Source organism: Sebastes umbrosus, chromosome 21, assembly GCF_015220745.1.
Source record: "Sebastes umbrosus isolate fSebUmb1 chromosome 21, fSebUmb1.pri, whole genome shotgun sequence".
Classification (NCBI taxonomy): Eukaryota; Metazoa; Chordata; class Actinopteri; order Perciformes; family Sebastidae; genus Sebastes; species Sebastes umbrosus.
In genome coordinates this window covers 2909396-2919625 of record NC_051289.1, presented here as the reverse complement: position 1 = coordinate 2919625, position 10230 = coordinate 2909396, and the positions used below count along the sequence as shown (strand labels likewise).

Genomic DNA, 10230 nt, shown 5'->3' with positions numbered 1-10230 from the left:
CAGATTTAGTTTGAATGTCTTCAAACAATCAGTAAAACAGATTATGAGTCTGGTCAGACAGCCGATGGCAGCTTTTGGTATTACTCAATACTCAGTGATACGGACACATTTCAGTTGGTTCCAAAAAATATTGTGGTTCGATACCCAGTCCTAATTATCATTCATAATCTTAAGTAATTACATTTATTTTAATTGTATATTGCTTGTTTAGGACCGTCATTACTTTGTACATAATATCCTATAACAGCTATATAGCTATACCTACGAAAAGTAATGCAATGTAATTTGTATCCCACAAAATAAATATCCACCCGGAAGTATAATACGATAATACGATAATACGATAATACTTTCTTGTCAGACAGGTCTGAAATGTGTTTTGCGTCACAGCAGCTCCATTTGCAACATCACAGAAAGGACAAAGACAAGAAACAAGGATACGTACATTTAAACATTACAATCACAGAAGACGATATTCAGGGCCCTTCAACATACATTTAATCTGGGATTAGGCTCCATATTTAGTTTTAGGATTGACTGGTGGACAAAAAGAGTGCTTCAGTCTAACCTTATTAAATCGTGGAACCCTGTATCTCCCTGATTTGATGGTAACAATTCATATTCACTATTCAAAACATGGTTGGGGTCAGAGACGATGGTGTTAGCCAGCCTTAAGATGTTTTTATAATAGGCTGATTCATAGAATCTCTCAAGGGTTGACCTACAATCTTTGAGCAGGTTTTCATTTGGTGAAGCAGTTTTGACTTTAAAGTAGTGGACAAATTCTTGTACCATGTATAGTATAACAATACTGTAGAACACCTCATAATCACAGAAGTAAAAAACAAAAGAAGAATTTGTTTACTCGCCGCAAAAGACCTGAGGCGGTGGAGAAAGTAAATTCTTTGTTTTGTCTTTTTACAGACAAATTCAATGTGATCTTTCAAAGATAACAGGTTGTCTATCATCATAAAGAGCAACAAATGACGTGTAGGGAAGGCGTCGGGGTGAATGAGTCAGTAAAAAAACACCGGACCTTCGCCCAGGAGGCTGCTGTTTCCGTTGTTATTTTAACCCAGACGTTGACCTATTTGTCAAATAACTTCGCACGAAAAATGAGGAATAACTTTTCGTAAGATATCACCCAACCCGTTGTATGAGGTTGCCTACAATAAAATCTACAATAAATCTTTTACAAAAGTTTTCATAAAACCCAATCGATTTTTTTTTTCCATTGTTGGTGAAATCGTGCAATCCCTAATCTAAAAGAAAATAATCGTAATAAAATAAAACAAGAATAGGGAAAGGAAAGAAAAGAAAGAAAATCCAGAAGAAGCCCAACAAAGTATTTATTATATTTGCACCATGCTCTTCTGCCTGGGCTTCCATTTTAACTTTAAAAAAGGAGAAAAAAAGTCCTGAACCTCAAGTAAATTCCACCTTTTCTAATCTTTCTTCACAGTAGATGAACGGTAGTGAAGTCAAGTCACTCCCGATGAGTCAGTGAGAGCCCAAACAAAATGGTGGAATTTCTTCAGAGCTTCGTTTTAAACATCAACAACTAGAGAAGACTCACTATTTCCACCCAATTCAGTGTTTTCCTGCTGCGTTGCCCTGAGAGACAGAAACTCATCGACCTTCACTACTGATGAGCAGCAGGGATTCATTCCCCCCGTTAAAGAAACAGTGTGGACCTCTGCCACAGCGGGTCGACTCTCATCTCAAAGCTTCTGAAGGAATAAGACAGTAAGTCTGGTGTTGATGCACTCTCTGCAAAACAATAACAGACTTGAGAGAAACGTATATATAGTATTACATACAAGTAACTCTTTTTAAACTCCAATCAAGCACACCTACTGTAAGCTTCACATATTATATAAAAACAATACGTATAATAATATGCCTTTCTTCCCTTTAAAAATGTCCAAATTATCAATTCAAAGTGCCTTAAATCAATCACAGCAAGACAGGATAAATCAGGAGGCTTTTAATAGCCGGAAAGGCAACAAACAACAGTTGCTACCAGACTGCAATGAGTGGTTTGCACTTTGTGACTCTAACTATGTAGGTCAACAGGGCCTGTTTACTGAATGAGCACGGTACCCTGCCGGCAAAATCAATCAATTCATCAATAATCTTTTGTCTGTGTTTTTTCGGTCGCAGTAAAGAAGTGCTTATTGTTGTGAAGTAAACAAAAACACGTGCTTAGGTTCAGACAATAAAACCACTTAGCTAGGTCTAGGATCAAACAACATGGTTGGGCTTAAAATTACTCCGTTTGTAGAGTGAAAATGAAAGGCTAAAGGGTGCCTTGTTCGTCGGGATCTAACGCCGACGGCCGCAACAAAGCGTTGGTACTTGACACCTTAGGAATGAGAACGGGCCGGTGTTTTTGCACAAAGTCAGCCAAACAGTTTGGCTGAAAAGTGAATTTTTCTTATCATAATTTTGGGCATGATAAAATATATCACAACACAGTCTCATGGCAACATATTTTTTGTGCATTTTCCTACGGATGTCCAGCAACACGTGACGCACTTGTCAATTTCTGCGCCAGTGTTTTCAAAATAAATCTTCTAAGTTAGGTTTAGGAAAAGATCGCTGTTTGGGTAAAAATAACTCCGGAAGTGCTGTAACTTAAGTACGGAAGTTACGTGACAAATAAATCCAACTTTAACTTGTGGTTTCACACAGGACACGAACACCAGTCTCCTGGGAGAATGTCCTGTGTTTTTTGACCCACCCATCAACCCCGACCTCCTCGTTCACCGGTCTTTATACTTTGTGCTGACCATCATGAAAACAATGTGAAACTCGTGTTTATGTTCACGAATCAATACATTCAATTTCATGACTATTCACAAACTGCTGTGCCTCCGGGCTGTATATCATTTCAGCATCAACATTGCGATGCGTGCATGCGCAATAATCACATCCCAGGACTTGTCTGCAAATTAACTCAAACACGTCATGCTACAACTTTTTTGCTTAACAGTTTCATGATGAACCGTATGTACTTTTACACTTCTGCCCGGGTCTGAGCAGAGGATTCAACTCTACGGGTCAGAGACGGCCACTCGGCGTGGGAGGATTCTTAGATACATGTAAAGTGCTTAAATCTATGAGGGTTTAAATTGGTATAAATTAAGAAAGAAAGGTGGGAATGTAAAAGTAAAAAAGCATTTTTGAGTCATTTATACGTTCCTATCTTCAGGCTATAACTCCTGGCAGATTGCATGTATTGACCAGATGTGGGTTTCCATGATGATGTTTGTCAGGTTAAAAGGTTATACACTGATTTACCAAAGGTTAAGAGATACAATGACCTCATACAATCATGTTATACAATGGTGAGTTTCCCACATTTGCCTTTATCCCGTAGATTGGGAGAACCTCAGGTCTAAGATCAGCTCCAATACGAACACACAGTCAGTGAAGTGCTTTTAAAAGAGACGGAGTTTTACCACTGGGACTAATTATCAGCAGACAACGGGAGACCCTGTGAGGATATTACTCAAAGAACATCTCAGCTGTTGCAGTCCAGATTCATTATTTTCAGCACTCTCCTCTGTCTTTGGAGATTATTATTATAATTTAAAATCCTGATTTATTTGGTCTGATGATCCCACAGTGAGCATCCCCACACCTGCATCTCGATGAGCAGCCTGTCGTGTAATTTAATGTGACTTCCCGCTCGCAAACGCCGAGGTATCGATCGGCAAGCAGAGTGTAAGTAAGGATTCCCCGGTGCCATCGCCCGCTGGGTGCATGAAATGATTTAATAGAGTGTGACCTACAATGTTGTCCTCCTCTTGTTCTACAGACACTCAGTGATGAGTCACCCGGGGTTACTGAGGACGATCTGGGCCATACATCAACATTCAAACATCAAAACCGGCTGCATTCTTCACATTAAAAGCGATCTACAGGCTGATAGAGGAAACACAGCGAGATGCGGAAGGTCTCATTTTTTAGGTCAGGTTACAAGCTGTTCACACATTAGTATAAAACACCTTTATACATGTAAAGACGTACATAGAGTCTCTTTAAAGGGACTATTTGTAACTTTCAGAAAGTGCTTGTTAACAGCAACACCTGTGGCCACTAAGTCAACTAAAGTCAGCATCCTGTTGCTGGCGCTTGTGCTCGCTCTACATAGACATGAACGAGCATCGCTCAAAACAGTGAGGCGACACACATCAGTTAAAACCACAATATCACTCTATATTTTACCTGCTTGGCAGTAATGTTAGCTGACCAGACGAAGGTCTCTCCATGAATCAATGCTGATCCTAGTGTTGGCTTTTCCTGCCTCAGCCTCCCGACCGCGGCCGGAGGGAACAGGGGAGACACCGGAGTTTTGGTCGGAGACGATAATGTTTCTCTCTGCGGAGCCCCGTCACTTCACAAGACATGGGAAACCTCTGTTGGTCTGGAGGAGCTGCAGCATTTATTTCTGCACAAATGTCCACTGTACATTCACTAGATATTCTCAGAGCTAAACTAACTCTTCTGCAGTGTGGAGTGAGCGTGCATGCACGTAAGAGTGGAGCAAGAGAGCGAGAACGCGCGCGGTGTGTGAGTGAAGGCAAGCAGCGGAGCAGAGACTCCAGCCACACGCGAGCGCGCATGTGTCCCGACCCGGTACATTTATACGCGTAACAAGTTACAAACAGTCCCTTTAAGTATTTATAGATGCCCCGTTTATCCCGGTTCTTTTAGAGCATCTTCAGAGAGCATATCTGAGCTGCCAGTCCATGTTCATGTCCCAACAGTCAAATTCCCAAAGAGACATTAAAATGTACAATAAATGTGGTCCAAAGGTCTGCACTAAGAAAACCGCTGTCTTACTGAGAAGAAGCAGCCATCCTGCTGTGAAATCATGATTCAACTTTTTACAGCAAATCGTTTCCAGTTTAAAGAGCGTTTTTTTACCAACAGCCCAGTTTGAATCCTCCCATCTGGAGGAGTTATCGGTGATTGTTAAATAGCTCCTGCTGGTTTTATCGGAGATATTGGTGGTTGTTGAAACACGGTCAGACAGAGCTGTTCAAAAGGAGGATAAGAAGGCTGGTAGGTTCAGTACCGGCTCTGTTCAGCATGTGAAAACCAATAATGGTGACGGAGTCTGAGATGTCACTGGGTGGAAGAACAAAGAGCTCTATTTATATATTTATATATATATATATATATAAATAAAGGGACTATAATACATTCATTTCATTGTAAATGATTGAAATGCTATTCTGGAGCAGAGCCTGTCAGGTATTGTTCTCTCTGGCTCCTGAGGGAAAGAAACGTATCAACAACACACTGACTACTTAAAGTTTAATATCAAACGGCGCAACTTTCCTACATAACATTCTGGTCACTTTCTTTAATGTCAAAGAATGAATAATATCTTGATATTACACGAGAGGAAAATCATTGGTTTCTTTCCTTTATCAGTCGTCAGGAACAGCGTGTTCAGTCCAGGGAGGTATACGCTGCTCTCACTTCTGAAGTGGCCGACAGACAGGAGGAGCTGCCATTGATGCTGGCAAAGTCTTTCTTCTGTGAGGAGTAGAGTGTACGAATATTACTGACCGAACCGACCCGAGTCCGACATCCCATAACAATCTAACACATGTTCAATTCTGCACATCTATTTGCACATTTACTACCTCAATAATTTGTTGTTAAAGAACATACATTGTAGCTTGCACACTTGCTAATGTATATAATGGGCTGTTCTGTTTATCATTTTGATTTTGTTTATGCTGGTTGTAATAGTCGGGTATATTTATAGTGTATTCCAATATTCTTTATATTTTATATTCTATGGATATATTTCTCTAGTGTTGACATGTACATTTTATGTACTGTTCCTGCGCATTGCCAACTTGCTGCTGTTACACAATAATTACCCAATTTGGGATCCATAAAGTCTATCTATCTATCTGTCTATCTGTTAATGTTTGTGTTACCCTGTCATGCCATGGTTGTTGCCATGGTTACAGTAATTCTTTACAGTGAGGTAAATGATGAACCCCAGCAGGACTGAAGAAGAAGAAGAAGAAGAAGTAGTCCAACACAGACAGTAGTTCCATCATTTTGATTTATTTTTAAACTATATTTCCACTAAAAAGAATCTGAAGCACCGTGTGTCAAGTAGGCTGAACCCAAACCGAACCCCAACATCATTTGTAAATGTTATGACCCGTTGGGACCCGACAGGTATCCATTCACACTCTAGTGTGGAGAGCTCTAGTGAAATGTCCTGCACCGGAGCAGCCACTCTGTAAGGCGAGGCATCAAAGCCGAGCGAGATAAAATAAGATGTAAAAGGATGCTGAAGCTTTTTACAGCTTTTACTTTGATCCAAAAATACACCTGTAAAGAGAGGCAATGAGAGCAATCCACATTGATAACCTCTAACATTATGACATCTGAATCCAACACTTGTCCAGGTATGCTATATAAGACACTTTGCTAAAGGTCTGCTGTTAGCATTAGGTCCTCCACAATGTAAACATTCAGGAATTGGAGTGTGTTCCAATCCAAGTACTTCCTGAAGTACACTTCAATGTAGTGCACTGTGTGCACTCTGTACTAACTTGAGTAGTGCGTGAATTTCAAAGGGGTAGGATCGTCTCAAATCGAATACCCTGCGGCGCACTGACCGGAAATAACGATCGCATCCTTCACTGCGGCTCGCTACCCGCCTAAATATCTTCTTCGGGGTTTTACGGCAGCTGGCATCTTTTGTGTTGCACTGCTACCTCCTTCAGGTTTTACCCGTCAACTATTGCCAAAATATCTGCCTGCTTTGTTGAAGAAAAAAATGAAAGCAGAGTGGAAATTACGTTTCCAACGTCGTCGCCTACTCCTACGATGTGTCCTCCTGTTGGCTGAAAATGCATGAGAAAAGGAGCTTTCACTTATCACAGGAGGGAAAAGATAAATAGTAAGTGTGGAAATTCCACCACCTGTAATCATGCCTCTATTCATAATACAGTCAGATCCCGAGGCTTCACAGTGCTTTCCTCCGTCACGCTGAGCATCAGATATGATCTGTTACCTCAGATACTTGTGTGCTCAAAGTTTAGAGGAACTCACGAATGTGTGAGAATATAGTCTGTCAAGTCTTGAAAAGAGATTCCTCATATAGTCTGGGCTGAATTTGCCTTGGACACACCGTTTGAGGCCCTATTGTATGAGTATTATAGAGCGTATTTTAATGATCCTCTTACCTCAAAAGGTTTATGACAATCTTTTAATATGGAGGTATTGAACATGCTGAAATGGAAGCCCTTCGTAATTATTAAAGGTTAAGTAATTATGCAAATCTCCAAAGTATGAAAAGGATAAACGTAGCTTAAGTTATTGAGAGTTTGACTCTCTCTAGAATCCAGCATATTGGATAGGCACGTTTCTACCGAGTTATTGGAAGCATGGAGGCAAATAGGCTGGTTTCCTGCACCCCTTAAGACTCTGACGGCCCACTGGTGGGCCCGGCCGCTATTTCATCTTTCAGAGGTTGTACCAAGGTCAATTTAAGAGCTTTACTGAAGCTACTGGTATCATATGAAACTAGAAAACCTAAGGAATCCATGTAGTTTTATGAATGCAGTGTTAATTTTGTTTATTGTAAAATGGTGTATTTGAATATTTCTGTATACTGGGGTCCTTAAACAGTCTTGAAATTACATAAATTGTGTATCACTGTAAAGCTGAGACTTGTGGATCCAATGAGCCCAACTGCATTCATGTGTGATGATGTTAGTCCCCATAGTAACCATTTCATTGTAGTGAGACAATTTATTTTTTTTTAAACTTGACCTCACTGTATAAAATGACCTGTGGTGACCTCTAGGATAATCACAGCCTCATGAAACTTTACAGCCACAAACTAGAGACCTAGAGCATTCAGAGGATGGATGGATCAGACTAGAGACCTAGAGCATTCAGAGGATGGATGGATCAAACTAGAGACCTAGAGCATTCAGAGGATGGATGGATCAGACTAGAGACCTAGAGCATTCAGAGGATGGATGGATCAGACTAGAGACCTAGAGCATTCAGAGGATGGATCGATCAAACTAGAGACCTAGAGCATTCAGAGGATGGATGGCTTTCCTAGCTAGATTAGGAGGTTTCTGAGCAGTTTACACAACAGAAGTGCTCGTCATCCAATCGCTGAAAAATTGCAATTCTTGCAGAAACGTATATTATGGTCTATGCAGAATCTGGCAGGTATCAGAGGTAAGTTTTTGCTAATTTGTAGACATACATTACTATTAGTTGTTTGTACCGTGAAATGAATCACTCTTGCCCACATATATATTCACTGCCCCAAATGACGATTGTACTATGTTGTGCAGGCTGCTGGTTTGCAGCACCGACAGCTTTTTGTTATTCTTATTTAAGCACTATTTTTGTTGTTGTCTGAGTTGACTAATGAGGCACCGGGTGTGATGTTAATGGCTTTCTGTTGCAACACCATTAAGAAGTTTGTTTACTCCATACAACTCATTACAGCTCATGGCCACATGTAGTGGGTTCTACCAACGTGCGACTGAAAAGACAAAATGCTCTTTGATGCCGTCCTGAGCTGGTTTGATTAGTTCTTCATTGAGCTGCTGTTCGTCTCTCTCGTTGACATTGGTTGTCAAGGAAACTTTAATTTGCAGGGCTCCATTGAAGAGACAAGGACTCAATACAGATTAATGACTGTCAAAAGTTGTCAGTCGTAGGCAAATCCACCTGGAGTATGGAGTAGGGGATCGCAAGATACATCTAAAAGGGTGGTGAGATGATTAAGAAGACACGAAATGTGAAAGTAAAACACAATCAGCTACACATATTGCTTAATTTCTGTCTATCATTAGCTTTTCTTTATTTTGAAATACTGCAGAGTTGTATATCATCAATAAAATGGCACTGAATAAATATATTTATTAGGGCTGCCAATCGATTAAATTAATTAATTGTGATTAATCACATGATTGTCCATAGTTAATCATGATTAATCGCTAATTAATCTCACATTTTTTATCAGTTAAAAAGGTACTTAAAGGGAGATTTGTCAGGTATTTGTATCTTATCAACATGGGAGTGGGCAAATATGCTGCTTTATGCAAATGTAAGTATATATTTATTATTAGAAATCAATTAACAACACAAAACAATGACAAATATTGCCCAGAAACCCTCACAGGTACTGCATTTAGCATAACAAATATGCTCAAATCATAACATGGCAAACTGAAGCCCAACAGGAACAAGTCCTAATCCTTAGCAGAAACAAGATTCCCAACTGAAGCAGTTGTTGATCACTTGTGGCCCTTACCGTCCGGTTAAGAGTAGTGAGGAGTCAGCAGTCAATGATGGTATAAAAGAGTCAATAAAATATGTTTTTCAAAAAGTGTATATCACCACAACCAAGAGAGGTCTTTGCTCATACAGTTATAAATGAGCACAGAAAATATATAAGGTTGATGGGTCCAGTAGTATGCGAGATTAGCCGTGAACAGACAGACAGATGCACATAATCTCCTGGCTGGAGATACTTACATCTCTTTTAGATACTTAGATTCTTTCAGAAAGTTCTTCAGGTCTCAGTGTGTGCTTGAATCTGCAGTCATGGGTCACAAGGTTTGATAAATGTGGTCGATTGTCTAAACGTGTTTATGATGATAAAGAAATGTAGGGATGTGCTTAATTAGAGGAGAAAAAAGACACTTTCTTTGTTTCAAGAATCAAATTCCTGGAGCATTTACTAATTGGTCTCTTGTGCTTATTAGAACTCTAGTTTTAGTAGCTTCCTATTAAACATTCAACATTACAAAGTATTGGTTTATACTGTACCTAGGGGGTAATTAACAGATTGGGCAGTAGTGCATGAACACTGAATGAATAACAGATAACCAAACACAGCACACAGAGACAGGGCTATGGTGATCAGTATGCCAATAGCATGCACCAGGCAGCGGAGGATGGGGGAGATGACCATGTCAGCTCCTGTCAGGAGGAAGACAAAGATTCGTGAACCTTGTGACCTCCGTGACAGAGGTCTCTCTCCCATATAGACTGATCTGCATTCTGAGCAGCAGCGCAGCCCTTTGGAGGAGGCTCAGCGGAGCACTACCAGGTGCACCATTGAGAAGAGAATAGTATTACTTCTTCTCTGTTTTGAGAAAGGAGAGGCTGATTTTAGAGTATATTGACAAACCCTCGCAGACGCTACGT

General features: G+C 40.2%; 1 long non-coding RNA gene across 1 annotated transcript; it reads left to right on the top strand.

The window, feature by feature from the left end:
- Nucleotides 1-1458: 1458 nt before the first annotated feature.
- Nucleotides 1459-3957, top strand: LOC119480297. The gene is made up of 3 exons (XR_005204874.1): nt 1459-1746; nt 3632-3729; nt 3824-3957. It is a non-coding gene; the product is annotated as an uncharacterized LOC119480297 (long non-coding RNA).
- The last annotated feature ends 6273 nt before the right edge of the window (nt 3958-10230 follow it).